At 48.4% G+C, this 14,036-nt stretch overlaps 3 pseudogenes; all 3 read left to right on the plus strand.

Moving 5' to 3' along the window:
- The first annotated feature begins 3,416 nt into the window (after positions 1–3,416).
- On the plus strand, positions 3,417–3,535 carry LOC143958292 (5S ribosomal RNA; annotated as a pseudogene).
- A 3,555-nt stretch (positions 3,536–7,090) lies between these two features.
- On the plus strand, positions 7,091–7,209 carry LOC143958453 (5S ribosomal RNA; annotated as a pseudogene).
- Positions 7,210–7,531: 322 nt separating this feature from the next.
- On the plus strand, positions 7,532–7,650 carry LOC143958314 (5S ribosomal RNA; annotated as a pseudogene).
- The last annotated feature ends 6,386 nt before the right edge of the window (positions 7,651–14,036 follow it).

A 14,036-nucleotide genomic window follows, 5' to 3' on the forward strand; every position in this document is an offset into this window, starting at 1 on the left:
CGGTCTTCTGCATACAATAGCCTGTCTTCGATATACACTAGCCTATGTTCTGAATACACTAGCCCGTCTTCTGTCTTCTGTATGCCCTAGCCTGTCTTCTGTATACATTAGTCTCTCTGTATAAACTAGCATCTCTGTCTTCTGCATCTCTGCATCCCAAACTGTCTTCTGTAAAAACTTGTCTCTCTTTATAGCCTGTCTAGCCTTTCTTCTGTACACACTAGCTTCTCTGTATACACTAACCAGGCTTCTATATACAATAGCTTCACTCTATGCACTAGCCTTTCTGTATAATCTAGCCTCTCTATATACCCTAGATAGTGTTCTGCATCTCCGTAGTGGTAGCCTCTCCGTAGAAGCCAGCCTTTATTCTGTATTCACTAGCCTTTCTTCTGTATGCTGTAGTCTTTTATATATACTAGCTTCTCTGTACACCCTTGCATCTCTGTAATACACTAAACCCTCTGTATACCACAGCCTGTCTTCTGTATACACTAGACTGTAAACACTAGCTAGAATACACCAGCCTGTCTTCTGTACCCACTAGAATCTCTGTATACACTACCCAGTCTTCTGTATACACTGTCAGCTTGGATGTATACCCAAGCCTGTCTTCTGTATACACTAGTCTCTCTATATGCACTGTCCTATCTGTATACACTCGACTCTCTCTATACACTAACCTCTCTATATACACTAACATCTTTGTATATACTAGCCTCTCTTTAAATTAGCCTCTCTGTGTACCCCAGCCTCATTGTTTACTCTAGCATCTCTGTATACTCAAGTCTATCTGCATTCACTAGCCTGTATTCACTAGCCTTATATATACTAGCTTCTCGCTTCTCTGTACACCCTTGCATCTCTGTACACTAGACTCTCTGAATACACTAAACCCTCAGTATACCACAGCCTGTCTTCTGTATACATTAGACTGTAAAAACTAGCTAGAATACACCAGCCTGTCTTCTTTACCCAATAGACTCTCTGTATGCACTACCCAGTCTTCTGTATACACTGTCAGCTTTGATGTATACCCAAGCCTGCCTTCTGTATACACTAGTTTCTCTATATGCACTGTCCTTTCTGTATACTCTCGACCCTCTCTATACATTAACCTCTCTATATACACTAACATCTTTGTATATACTAGCCTCTCTTTAAATTAGCCTCTCTGTGTACCCCAGCCTCACTGTTTACTCTAGCATCTCTGTATACTCAAGCCTATCTACATACACGAGTCTTCTGTATTGTGTATTAACTAGCCTTTCTTCTGTATGCTGTAGTCTTCTATATATACCAGCTTCTCTGTACACCCTTGCATCTCTGTAAACACTGTGTAAACTAGCCAGTCTTATCTATACACTCGCCGACTGTATACACTAGACTCTCTGAATACATTAAACTCTCTGTATACCACAGCCTGTCTTCTGTATACACTAGACTGTAAAAACTAGCTAGAATACACCAGCCTGTCTTCTGTACCCACTAGACTCTCTGTATACACTACCCAGTCTTCTGTATAGAATGTCAGCTTTCATGTATACCCTTTCTGTATACACTAGCTTCTCTATATGCACTGTCCTTTCTGTATACACTCGACTCTCTCTATACACTAACCTCTCTATATACACTAACATCTTTGTATTTGTCTTTAAACTAGCCTCTCTGTGTACCCCAGCCTCACTGTTTACTCTAGCATCTCTGTATACTCAAGCCTCTCTACATACACGAAACCTGTATTCTGTATTCACTAGCCTTTCTTCTGTATGCTGTAGTCTTCTATATATACCAGCTTCTCTGTACACCCTAGCACTGTAACAGTACTAGGTTCCTGTATTACAGAAACAGAACACCAGCAATAAGGTGTATACTGTGCAGGAGGCACACAACACCGACTCTAACTTCTGCACTGCAGATGCATGTATTGCAGAAATTGAACACCAGTAATAAAGGGTAGCTTCAGGTGTGTACTGTGCAGGAGGCACATAACACCCACTGTAACAGTGCTAGGTTCCCAAGCAGTAAAGAGCGTCCTCTTTCCCTGATCACCGCAACACACTATACAAGGCCGCCATGCTGGCGGCCTTATATAGTGTGGGGTGTGTACTAAACCCCCCTGAGCTATAATTGGCCACAGGAATCCTGCCTGTGGTGAATTGTGGCTCTCCTCACACAGGATGTCACATCTGTTCGTATTATATAGAACCTATTATGCTCCTCGTAAACTTTTTCAGTTTGGCCGAACGGCCGGACGCAAGTTGCCCCCGGTGCGGGAACATGGGGGGAGACATGATGCACATGTTTTGGAGATGCCCGAAGTTGATCCGCTACTGGACAGAGGTGACAGGAACCATTGATCGGGTGGTTGGAACCTCCACCAGGATGGAGGCGAAGTATTGTCTCCTGGGATTAGTTGAAGGAGTTGGAAACCCGGGAAGTAGCCAGATGGCAGTTCTGAGATGCCTATTTCAGGCAAGGAAACTGATTGCCCAACCCTGCTTAGCCTCCAATGTTGGCAATGACTTGTTTTTTTTCGCTTGTTTCCCAAGATGACCATGTTGGCATTTGTCATGATGGTTGAGAGTGCCCGAAGAGATCGCCTATGGCCCCATCCCCTTGAAAGTGCCTGATCTTGTCTGATCTCGGAGGCTAAGCATTGTCGGGCCTGATTAGTAACTGGATGGGAGACCAACTGGGAATACCAGGTGCCGTAGCATTCTTTTTATGTTGTTGGCGTTGACATGGTTTTTTTTTTCCGCTTGTTTCCCAAGGTGATCATCTTGGCATTTGTCAAGAGGGCTGAGAGAGCCCAAAGAAATCTCCTACGGCCACATCCCCCTGAAAGTGCCCGATCTCATCTGATCTCAGAGGCTAAGCAGGGTCCGGCCTGGATAGTACCTAATTAAAGGTGCCGTAGGAATCTTTTTATATTGTTGGCTTTGACCTGTTTTTCTTTCGCTTGTTTCCCAAGGTGACCATTTTAGCATCAGTCAAGAGTTTTGAGTATGTCCCAAAGCGTTCGCCTGAGGTCACATCACCCTGAAAGCGCCCGATCTCAGAGGCTAAGCAGGGTCTGGTTCAGATGGGAGACCGCCAGGGTCTATGTTGTTGGCGTTGACCTTTTTTTTTTTCACTTGTTTCCCAAGATAACCATCTTGGTATTTGTCAAGAGGGTTGAGAGTGTCTAAATAGAACACCTATGGCCACATCACCCTGAAAGTGCACAATCTCATCTGATCTCGGAGGCCTAGCAGTGTACAGCCTGGTTAATACCTGTATGGGAGACCATCTGTGAATACCAGGTGCCGTAGGCTTCTTTTTATGTTGTTGGCTTTTACCTGTTTATTTTCGCTTGTTTCCCAAGGTGACCATCTTGGTGTTTAACAAGAGGGTTGAGAGTGCCCAAAGAGATCACCTACGGCCCCATCACCCTGAAAGCGCCCAATCTCATCTGATCTCAGAGGCTAAACAGTGTCGGTCCTGGTTAGTACCTGGATGGGAGACCGCCTGGAAATACCAGGTGCCATAGACTTCTTTTTTTGTTGTTGGCTTTGAACTGTTTTTTTCGCTTGTTTCTCAAGGCGACCATCTTGGCGTTTGTCAAGAGGGTTGGGCGTGTCTTGAAGAGAACGCTTACGGCCACATCACACTGAAAGCACCCGATCTCGTCTGATTTCAGAGGCTTAGGAGCATCAGGACTGGTTAGTACCTGGGTGGGAGACTGCCTGGAAAGACCAGGTGACATAGAAGGATCTGGTCTGGTTAGTGTCTTGATTGGGAGATCGCCTGGGAATACCGGATGCCGTAGGATTCTTTTTATGTTGTTGGCTTTGACCTGTTTTTTTTCCCTTGTTTCCCAAGGTGACCATCTTGGCATTTGTCAAGAGGGTTGAGAGTGCACAAAGAAATTGCCTACGGGCACAACACCCTGAAAGCGCCCAATCTCGTTTGGTCTCAGAGGCTAAGCAGGGTTGGGCCTGGTTTGTACCTGGATGGGAGACCGCCTGGGTTTTCCAGATGCCGCAGGCTTCTTTTTATGTTGTTGGCGTTGACTTGTTTTTTTTGTTTGTTTCCCAAGGTGACCATCTTGGCGTTTGTCAAGAGGGTTGAGCGTGCATTTGATCTCAGAGGCTAAGCAGGGTTGGGACATGGTTAGTACCTGGATGGGACACCGCCTGGGATTTCTCGATGCCATAGGCTTTAGTTTTAAGTTGTTGGCATTGACTTATTTTCTTTATTTTTATTATTCTTTTATTAAGTAGAACAACATAAATATAACAGTCAACCATACAGCATGACCCAGGGTCACAATTACATGCTAACAAAAAATAGGCAGCCAAATAACTCTGGGTTCTCAGAGGGGAGTCCTACAGTTTCATGCAGAAAATAGAGAAACCCCACCTCCGACATGTAGTACAGTATAACTAGTGCAGCTCCGTTCGGACAAATGTAATCATGGAGAACAACTGGGACCACAGCGAGCCAGCTTATCATGACCTACGTGAACCAGAGTAAAATATGAGCCGGTCATGTCCAGAACCCTGGGGTTCTTCTGGGTCCCGAAGGCTAGTAAGGAGACAAGGCATAGTCAAAAGGGAGGACGGGGGAAGAAGAGAGTGCAAAGACGGAGAGAGAGGAGGTGGGGGGATGGCGACGGGGAAAAAAAGAAAAATAAAGACAAAAAGGAGGGGGGGAATGCCACCCAGGGCAGACATGGCCTACGTAGGTAAACGTTAGATGTTCAGTCGTTTTCTGGGACGGAGGCACTGCTCACCTCCCGAATGTAGTCTCGAGTACCAGTAAAATACCTCCAGGGCCTTCATGTAACACTAAATGCCTCTTCAGTGTTGTGAAGGGTGGCGGTCAATTCTTCCATTCGGAGAATATGATTGACTTTGGAATACCACAGCACCTTGGATGGGGGCTGAGGCTGCCTCCACAGTGCGGGAATGCAGGCCCGGGCGGCATTCAGGAGTTGCATCGTGAGGGTTTTTTTTGTATTTTCGAACAGGCTGTTCGGTCAAGTGTAGAAGGCACGCTACTGGGAACCCAAAAGTTCCTCAAGGTCGGGCATGCCCAGAAAAGGTGTCCCATGGTCCCCATATCTGAATTTCACCTCCAACAAACATCCGGGATCGATCTATCCATTTTATTCAGAAGGTATGGGACTCTATACCAGCGTGAGACTATCTTGTATCTTGATATTGGTTTGCGATGGAAGCTTTATGTACTAAGGTCAGGATCTTCCCTATCTGTTGTGGGGTAAATGTGATGCCTAAGTCCCTCTCCCATTTGTGGATAAATGGTGGGGGTCGACTCCTCCTCCTGACTACTCAATAGGTTGTACAGAAGGGAGAGGGTGTGTCGCACAGGTTCCCTTTTGTGACAGATGGATTTATAGGGTGTCAGGTCTCTAGGAGTGTAGGGGGCCCTTTGTATGGCCAGAAGAAAGTGACGAAGTTGATAAGCACTAAACAAGTCAAGCGGAGGGTCAGAAAGCTCGGCGACAGTTTGCGTGGTCGGGAGCCTTCCCGTGGGCCACACCTCTCCCAGACGCTGTTTCCCCACCACTGTCAACTGTCGCAGTTTCTTGTTGGTAAATCCCGATGGGAAGTCTGGATTACCTATAACCGGAGTCATTGGTGATGGCAGGGGAGCAATGTGTGTGCAGCGGAACAACCTACGCACAACAGCCAACGTAGCTCCCACTACGGGGTGACCTCTGAGGTCTTTTGGTAGGGAGGACAGGAGCCACGGGGAGGTCAATAGGGGAATGGATCCATCCTCAATCTCCATCTCCACCCACTGCTTGTGTGGGCCATTACAATGCCAATCAACGACTCTCGCTAGCAGAGTCACTCTGTAGTATTGTCTGAGATCTGGGAGACCCAGACCCCCCTTGTCCTTTGGTCTGGCAAGCAATTGCAAACGGGCTCTGGGCGGTTTGCGCGCCAAAATAAAGTCCCGGAGCAGCACCTGCAGTTGTCTGAAAAAAATTGGGGGTAACCGGATCGGTAATGTCTGGAACATGTATAAGATCCGAGGGAGGGCCATCATTTTTAATGCATTACAGCGCCCGAACCAGGTCAGTGTTAAAGCATGCCAGTTTCCCAAATCAGATTTCAGTCTATCCAGGAGAGGGACAAAATCAAGCAGGTACAATTGCGCTAAATCGGCTGCGATGTCAACGCCCAGTTAACGTATAGATTTTTCAGCCCAGTAGAATGGAAAAGAGGAGCGGAGCCTCTTGGCCTCACCATCCGGGACCGATATATTCAATACAGCCGACTTGGCGCAATTGTTTTTATAGTTTGATAGGCTGCCGTGTCGCTGTAGAGACGCAAGTATTTTGGGAAGCAAAATGTGTGGATTGGAGATGGAAAAAATTAGATCATCAGCGTACGCCGCAATTTTGTGCTGTGCCGAGGGTTTGGATATGCCAGTAATATTCGGGTCATTCCGAACGTGACACATAAGTGGTTCCAGTGTCAGAATAAAAATTAGGGGAGACAGAGGGCACCCCTGCCTCGTCCCATTAGTGATGGGGAAAGAGTCCGAGCACCACTCGGTCACCCGTACCGCTGCCGATGGCGTGGAGTAAAGCGACATTACCCAGCTCATCATGTTGGGGCCAAGACCTATATGTTCCAGGGTGGCCTGCATAAAGTTCCAGGCCACCCTGTCAAAGGCCTCCTCCGCGTCCGTTGACAGCATAAGCAAGGGCCCTCCCTGTACATGCGCCGCATGGATTAAATTGAGGACTCGGGCCGTATTGTCTCTAGCTTCCGACTTATTTTTATTTTTTTGCTTGTTTCCTAAGGTGACCATCTTGGCATTTGTCAAGAGGGTTGAAAGTGCCTGAAGAGATTGCCTATGGGCACATCACCCTGAAAGCACCCGATCTCGTTTGATGTTGGAGGCGAATAGAGTCGGGCCTTGTTAGTACCTGGATGGGAGACCGCCTGGGAATACCAGGTGTCGTAGACTTCTTTTTATGTTGTTGGCGTTGACCTGTTTTTTTTCCGCTTATTTCCCAAAGTGACCATCTTGGTGTTTGTCAAGAGGGTTGAGAGTGCCTGAAGAGATTGCCTATGGCCACATCACTCTGAAAGCACCCAATCTCATCTGATCTTGGAGGCTAAGAAGAGTCGGGCCTGGTTAGTACCTGGATGGGAGACCACCTGGGATTACCAGTTATTGTAGACTTCTTTTTATGTTGTTGGCGTTGATTCGTTTTCTTTTTTTTGCTTGTTTCCCAAGGTGACCATCTTGGCATTTGTCAAGAGGTTTGAGAGTGCCCAAAGAGATCGCTTACAGCAGCATCACCCTGAAAGAGCCCTATCTCTTCTCTTTTCTGAGGCTAAGAAGGGTTGGGCCTAGTTAGTACCTGGATGGGAGATGGCGTTGGAATACCAGGTGCCGTATTCTTCTTTTTATGTTGTTGACATTGACCTGTTTTTTTTTCACTTGTTTCCCAAGGTGACCATCTTGGCATTTGTCAAGAGGGTTAAGAGTGCCCGAATAGATCACCTACGGCCCCATCACCCTGAAAGCGCCCAATCTCGTCTGATCTCGGATGCTAAACAGTGTTGGGCCTGGTTAGTACCTGGATGGGAGACCGCCTGGGAATACCAGGTGCCATAGGCTTCTGTTTTTTTTGTTTTTTTATTTAGTAGTATGCGACATACAATGCAAAGGCAACTTCACAGAATGTGTGATACAAATAGTTATAAACAAACGATCATATTGCATGGATATCAGAGCCAATGGTAAGAAGTCTGAGGAGAATAGCACGTGTACAGCTTTGCGGTCATATTAAGATGAGATTAAAGCTCCATCTCGTTGGGATCCTCTACCACTTAAAATATTATTGATACTAGCCCTGCTACCCTCGAAGAGTTTAGATATCCATAGATAGGGGAAGAGTATTGTGTAGTAGTCAAATGGGGTCGGAACATACCATTTTCTTTTCCCTTTTTTGAGTTAAGAAGGGAAATAGTAGAACTGAAAGGAGGGAGAAGGGGAAAGAGAAGATTGGGGAAGGAAATGGCAGAAAAGGAAAAGAAGGGGTAAGGGGGTGTCGTGGGTAGAGTGGATAGGGTGGGGTCCCCTCCCAGGGAGCAAGAGACGCGCTCGGCTCACCAGCTCATCAGCTGTCCAACGTTTGGAACAGCGATCTCCAACGATCACCATGAGCTTACTATGTCTTGCGGAGGTATTCTTCCGAAAAGCGAAACTGGGTCCAGTAGAACCATCTGTTCCCATGCTCCTCCGTTTTATCCCTCATTGTGGCAGTCAGGTCTTCCATTCGTTTAATATCATTTACCCTTGCGAACCACTGGGTCACCATTGGAGCAGATTGCTCTTTCCACTGACTTGGGATGCAGGCCCTAGCTGCATTGAGGAGATGTTTAAGTAAGGACTTATGATAACGCTTTCTCGACATAGGAGTTAGATTGAGAAGAACTGCTGCGGGATCATTGGCTAAGGAAATGTCTGTGAACTTGTGGATGAGTCTCAGGACAGGCTGCCAGAATGTTTGTAATTTAGGGCATTCCCAGAAAATGTGGAGAATGGTGCCAGTCTGTTGCCGACAGCGACAGCAGCGGTCAGATTGACCGGGGAATATTTTGGCCAACACCACCGGTGTACGATACCAGCGTGTGATCAGCTTATATGAGATCTCCTGATATTTACTGCAGAGTGACGACTTATGGGCGAAAAAGAGTATTCTGTCCTTCTGTGGTTTGGAGAATGTAGTTTGTAAGTCCCTTTTCCATTTGAACTTGTGGATGAGTCTCAGGACAGGCTGCCAGAATGTTTGTAATTTAGGGCATTCCCAGAAAATGTGGAGAATGGTGCCAGTCTGTTGCCGACAGCGACAGCAGCGGTCAGATTGACCGGGGAATATTTTGGCCAACACCACCGGTGTACGATACCAGCGTGTGATCAGCTTATATGAGATCTCCTGATATTTACTGCAGAGTGACGACTTATGGGCGAAAAAGAGTATTCTGTCCTTCTGTGGTTTGGAGAATGTAGTTTGTAAGTCCCTTTTCCATTTAGCTAGGAAGGGTGGATCCGTGGAGGATTGTGCGTCTGTCAGGATTTGGTAGGACCTAGAGAGGGAACCACGAATTGGGCCATCATCCAGGCAAAGTTCCTCGAAGGGGTGGAATTGTCTAGAGAAGAACGAATGGTTAGGTAGTGATCCGAGGAAATGGATTAGCTGTCTAACTCTCCAGCTATCCAATGCAACAGGTACTTGCTCTAGCAGTATGGCCCCCATGGGAATCAAGCCCGTGGGTCCAAGAAATAGGGCTGCTCTCAGAAGCCCTTTCGGGGCTTGCCTGGTAAAGGCCTGGTCAGACAGGCCCGGAGGGAATCTAGGATGTCCAATAATTGGGGTCATAGGAGAAGGGAAGTTAGTCAGGTGGGAAAGATGAAAAAAACTATCCATCTCGGCGAGCGAGGGGCCAATTAACGGGTGAGTAGTCACACAGGGCTCCAATGGCCTCCCCGCCCAAGGCAGACCAGCCAGTGGAACCCGCGCATTCTCCTGCTCTAGCTTGACCCATAGCTTCAGTTCCCCATGCCGGTGTCTTATCACATATGGTCCCCCATCGGATAGTGTCCGCTGTGTACTGCGCATGCGCAGTACACAGCAACACAGATTCCGAAAATTGCCGAGCATGAACGGCGCCTGCGCACTGAGTCCAGGTTCTATCCCCACTATCCAAGTGGACATAGAGTAAGAATATAAAAGAGCCGAGCGCAGCAAGGCCGAGCCCGAAGCGTGGCGAGCGAAGCTCGCCTGCGAGGGACCCTCTAATATTCACAACCCTATGTCCGCTTGGATGGTGGGGCTACCACCTCCACTCACCGCGCAGGCGCCGTTCAGCTTCGGAGATTTTCCGAAGCTTCGTCTGCTCCGTACTGCTCATGCGCAGTACGGCGCGGACACTATATCATGGCCGGACAGTATATGGCAGAACACCGGCACCAGTCAACCACCTGTTTCATGTGCGTCGCTGTGTAATATAGAGCAGGGTCCGGGAAGCCAATACCTCCCCGCAATTTCGGTCGCAATAGCATTGCCCTACCAATACGCATATGTTTTCCGCGCCAGAGGAACTTGATAAAGATTGAGCGAACCGCATGAAAGAAAGTCTGGGGTATTTTGATAGGTAAGGCTTGTAGTAGATACAGAAGTCGTGGCATCGCGTTCATCTTCAACACATTACAGCGTCCGAACCATGACAGAGCTAGTGGGTCCCATCTTTTAAGGTCCGCTGTAAGCCCATAGGCTTCTTTTTATGTTGTTGGCTTTGACCTTTTTTTTTTGCTTGTTTCTCAAGGCGACCATCTTGGCGTTTGTCAAGAGGGTTGGGCGTGTCTTGAAGAGAACGCTTACGGCCACATCAACCTGAAAGCACCCGATGTCGTCTGATTTCAGAGGCTAAGCAGCGTCAGGCCTGGTTAGTACCTGGATGGGAGACTCCCTGGGAAGACCAGGTGCCATAGAAGGATCTGGTCTGGTTAGTGTCTTTTTTTTATTTTTATTCTTTATTTACGGATTGCAGGTAATACAGAGACAAACTGTAAAAGAGATAGATCCCTCAGTTTTCCAGGTTAACAAAAATACATAGTTAATACTTCGTGGGGGACCGGGGGAAACCTAACAACTTATGTCAGCAGCAGCCCCAGCCGTGGCTAGGCCACCACATTATCCCACTCTAATGATCTGGCACCCTAGTGTCTACTTATAAACCAGGGCAGCCCGCGGGGCGATCTCCCTCAAGGCCCAGACTGAGGGGCCTCTAACATCGGTCACCTTCATTCTATTGGTCAAAGAGCTCAGCCGGGACCACCCCGAGGGCCGCCAACCCCTGGCTGGGAAATCGAGGGAACAAAACGAAAAGATCCTTGCAATCACCATGTATTTTAATTATACTTGGGAGTTAGGGGGTAGGGAAAGAGGGGGGAGCAAATGGGCAGGAGAAGGGGATGGGGTAGAAAGAATGAAAGTTATAGGGGGCTAACAGTGCTACGAGGCAGACGGGGGAGAGAGTGAACCAGGGTGGTATACGAGAAGGGAGAGAAAGAAAGAGGACTCCGATGGGTTCCCACGGCCGGACCCTTCCCTCTATACACGTGCCAGAGCCTACAGATAGGATCTGTATGCGTCGGAAAACCTGAACAGGCTCCAAGACAACCAACAAGCAGTGTGCTCTTCCTCCCTGTCGCCTAACGCTGATGTGAGCTGTTCCATACGGTAGATGTCACAAACTCTTGCAAACCAGTGAGACACCAGTGGAGCGGCCTGCTGTTTCCACATGCTAGGTATACATGCCCTGGCCCTACTCAGAAGATGTTTTAAGAGAGATTTATGGTACTTCTTGCTCGAGAGTGGGGTCAGATTGAGGAAGATCGCAGCTGGGTTGTTCTGGAGATCAATAGCCGTGAGGTCATAAATGATATTGAGAACCTGTCTCCAGAAATGGGCCAGTTGAGGGCATTCCCAGAAGATATGTAGTAACGTGCCGGCTTGTTCACCGCATCTCCAGCACAAAGGGCTGTGACCGGGAAACATAGCCGCCAGGACAGTGGGGGTCCTGTACCATCGGGTCAAAATTTTATAAGCTATTTCCTGGTATTTACTACATAGGGATGACTTGTGCGCAAAAAGAAGCGCGCGGTTCTTCTGGTCTGGCGAGAGCCGGACATGCAGGTCTCGCTCCCATTTTTCCACGAACACCAGGTTACCCTGGGAGAGTTGGTCCAGTAGGATGCGATATGACAGGGAAAGAGACCTTCGGGTCGGTCCCTCTCCTGAGAATACCTCCTCAAACGATGTTAGGGGTCTGCGGAATTCGCCACTGTTTGGCAAAGATTTCAAGAAGTGGGAGAGTTGGGAAAGCTTCCACTGTCCCAGGGCCGTGGTTGCTAACGCCTCGTACATAGTGGAGACCGCTGTCCACGTCCTAGGGCCAAGAAAAGAAGAGGCCCGCACAAGGTCCCAGTCAGGGTCGAGGCGGAAAGACTTTTCCGTCATGCCGGGTTCAAAGCGTGGGTGTCCAATAATAGGAGTCATGGGCGAAGGGAAACTGGGCACGCCCGTCAGGGTAAAATATCTGTCTAGCTCTTGTAACGTTGGCTCAATGTGTGGGTGTGCCCGCGTCGCTCCCGACCAGCCCGGTCCACTCCAGGGCAAACCCTCAAGTGGAAATGGTACGGATTCATGCTCCAGACGAACCCACAGCTTATCCTTCAGGTGTCTGCACCAGTCAACTACTCTGTTCATGTGCACCGCCGTATAGTACCATGCCGGATCTGGGAGGCCAATCCCTCCCTTGTCTTTTGGTCTGAGCAGTAATGTTCGGCTGAGTCTTGGAGGCCTGCCCTGCCATACGTATCGAATAAAGATGGAGCGCATGGCTTTAAAAAATGATTGGGGGATTTTTATCGGTAAGGCTTGTAATAGGTACAAGAGTCTGGGCATTACATTCATTTTGAGCACATTGCATCTCCCAAACCAAGAGGTCGCCAACTTTGACCACCTCTCTAGATCTACGGCAAATTTTTTTAGAAGCGGCTGGAAATTCAATTGGAAAATCAGATGTGGGTCCGGGGGAACCTTGGTACCCAGATATTGTATAGCCCCAGTTGCCCAACGAAAGGGAAAATTAGTGCTTAGACTCGTCTGGGCATTGGTAGACAGGGAGACGTTGAGTGCTTCCGATTTCTGTAAGTTAATTTTAAAATTTGACAGGGTGCCATATCGTCTTATTTCCGCTAAGAGATTCGGCAATGTAATGTGAGGCTCTGAGACATAGAACAAGAGGTCATCTGCAAAGGCTGCGACCTTATGGTGGTGTGAGGGGGTGTCCAGTCAATTGATGTCTATGTTCTGCCTGATGTGGTGCAGCAAGGGTTCAAGCGATAGGACAAACAAAAGGGGGGACAACGGGCATCCCTGCCTCGTTCCATTGCCAATAGTGAAACGCGACGAGGCAAACCCATTGACCCTAACCATCGCCGTCGGTGACGAGTAAAGAGCTGTAACCCATGAAAGCATGGGGGGGGTACACCCAGGCTTCGCAGGGTGGCTAGCAAAAAAGGCCAGCTCACCCTGTCAAACGCTTTTTCTGTGTCCACAGAGAGCAACATAATCGGTAGTTTAAGGCGTCTGGCGCGTTCTATAACATTGATTGTCCTGGTAGTGTTGTCTCTGGCTTCCCTGTTACGAATAAACCCCACCTGATCCAGAGGTATCAGGCGTTGGAGAATGGGCACCAACCGCTCCGCCAGTATCTTAGTGAAGAGCTTAAGGTCGCTGTTTAATAAGGAGATGGGCCTGTAGTTCGCACAGAGAAGCGGATCCTTCTCCGGCTTGGGTATGACCGAGATGCTTGCCTGCAACAGCTCCGGTGGAAAGGTCTGACCCTCCAATAGGGCGTTAAAAGCTGACACAAACGGCGTGGACAACAGGGAGAGGAAGGCCTTATAATAAGGGACCGTAAACCCATCTGGGCCTGGTGCCTTGCCCTTGGGTGAGTCTCTTAACGCTGCCGACAATTCCTCCGGGGAGATAGGTTGCGAGAGAAGCTCTATCTCTTCCTGTGTAAGCGACGGGAGGTTTGCCGAAGCTAGGTACTCATCAATGGCTGCTGTGCCGGCCTGGAGGGCATCTCCTGAGTTCCGGGGGTGCAAGTTATAAAGGGCTTCATAGAAAGATCGGAAACACTCCGCTATCTCCCGTGAATCATGAAGCTTGGCACCCGAAGGGGAGGTTATGGTTGGAATGAAGGACGCGTTGCGTTGGGCACGCAGGGAGTTCGCTAGGGACCTACTACACTTGTCTCCATATTCATAATACGTCCTGCGGACCCACATGAGTCTGGTTCTAGCCTGAAAGAGAGAGAAATCTCTGATTTGTTCTCTAAGATCTCTCACCTCCAGCGCAGCAGTCGGCTGGGATTTGTGTCGTTGTTCACACGCATGCAACTTGGCAATACGTTTGGAGAGAGCCT

This window comes from Lithobates pipiens, unplaced genomic scaffold (assembly GCF_037356315.1).
Source record: "Lithobates pipiens isolate NorthernLeopardFrog02 unplaced genomic scaffold, aLitPip1_a1.2 Scaffold_61, whole genome shotgun sequence".
Classification (NCBI taxonomy): domain Eukaryota; kingdom Metazoa; phylum Chordata; class Amphibia; order Anura; family Ranidae; genus Lithobates; species Lithobates pipiens.